This window comes from Suncus etruscus, chromosome 13, assembly GCF_024139225.1.
Source record: "Suncus etruscus isolate mSunEtr1 chromosome 13, mSunEtr1.pri.cur, whole genome shotgun sequence".
In the NCBI taxonomy this organism is placed as follows: Eukaryota; Metazoa; Chordata; class Mammalia; order Eulipotyphla; family Soricidae; genus Suncus; species Suncus etruscus.
The window spans coordinates 82770485-82772462 of NC_064860.1; positions in this window are offsets into that span (position 1 = coordinate 82770485).

Here is a 1978-nt window from a genome sequence, read left to right on the forward strand (position 1 = left end):
GGGGGATCGAACCACGGTCCGTCCTAGGCTAGCGCAGGCAAGGCAGGCACCTTACCTCCAGCGCCACCGCCCGGCCCCGGATAGTTAATTTTCAATAAAGGATCTGGGAACATGAAATGAAGTAGATAGCCTCTTCAAAAACTAGTGCTGGGAAAACTGAATAACTACACATAAGATCACTCACGATCCAAGAATGATATAGCTATATATTCAAAGCACAGGTTAATCAACATTGAACACATTAGGTTTAAGTTGAAACCACCAAAATATAATGTGCCTACCAGGATGGCAAGCAAGGAGGGGGAATTTGGTTTGGAGGTTAGGGATGATGGAATTTGGGAGCACTAGTGCTGGGAGTTGACACTGGTGTTGAAGTGTTATTGAAATATTATATGCTAAAATTCAACCACAAATGACTTAATAAACCAGGGTTCTTTAATTATTATTATTATTATTATTATTATTATTATTTTTGTTTTTGGGCCACAACTGGTGATGCTCAGTGGTTACTCTTGGCTATGTGCTTAGAAATTGCTCCTGACTTGGGGGACCATTTGGAGTGCTGGTGATCGAACACAGGTCTTTCCTTGGTCAGTCGTGTGCAAGGCAAACACCTTACTGCTATGCTATGGTTCTGACCCCTTTAATTAAATATTTTTTAAAAAGATCAATATTTTCCCTATTTTAGACTTAGTTTTATTAATTAATTATATCTCTGACAGCAGACCATGCCCATAAGTGATGAGGTTTGCATTTAGTATAGTCTAAAGCTCTAGTGAATGAATCAGATACCACAAATTCCTGGAATGGAGCATCTCGTTGTTCATTGTTTCCCAGGTGATGCTCTCCTCTTTCCAGAGGAGATACCCTCTAAATACACACATCTTGCATTCTTATTTTCATAAATTTGATTACTTTTATTTATTTATTGACTAGCTCTTGTTTTGCCTAGATTAAAAGCTCCATTGCAAGTAATAAAATTGTATTTTAAAATAATTATATCCCATGACAATCAATTATACAATACTAACAGATGTCATATAATGTATATTAAATTTAATTAGCATTGTCTTTAAGTTTTCCCTTTATTTGATTTCTACTTTGTCAAAAGTTTGGTGTAGCTAGGAGAGATCCCTTAAAAGCATATACTATTGGGGCCAGAGTGGTGGTGCAAGAGGTAGGGCATTTGCCTTGCAAGGGCTAACCTAGGATGGACTGCGGTTCAATCCCCCAGTGTCCCATATGGTCCCCGAAGCCAGGAGCGATTTCTGAATGCATAGTCAAGAGTAACCACTGAGCGTCACTGGGTGTGGCCCAAAAAGAAAAACAAACAAAAACCAAACAAACACACATACACACACAAAACCAAAAAAAAATATACTATTGTATTTGTTCAAGTAGGTTTTTTCTTGTCCTTTTTTAACATCTCTCTGTCTCTGTCTTTGTCTCTGTGTCTCTCTCTGTGTCTCTCTATCTCTGTCTTTCTGTCTCTGTTTCTGTCTCTGTCTCTCTGTCTCTCTGTCTCTCTGTCTTTCTCTCTCTCTCTCTCTCTCTCTCTCTCTCTCTCTCTCAGACAGACCCAGTGGTTTTCAGGGCTTACTCCTAGTTCTGTGCTCAATGATTGCTCCTGGGTTTAGAGGCTCATGTAGGGTGTTGAGATTGAATTTGGGTCAGCCGTGTGTCAAGTATCTTAGCATTGTGCCATCTCTCCAACTCAGTTCAGCACTTCTCTTGAACAGAACATGTACTTGGGGTACTGGGTGATACTCTGCTCCAGAAGAGTTAAGAATGTTTTCTAGTCTCAAAACTGGAACAAACCTTTAATTTCAGAAAATCTTGATCCAATTGTAGATTGGAGAAACCAGGGTTGCAGTTGAAAATTCAGCCACTAGATGGAGAAAGAGGAGCATAGAGAAAAAAAACCAAATCAGTTTGGGCATAATTAAGTTTATTTTAGAAGGTAAGGAGGAAGCTGATC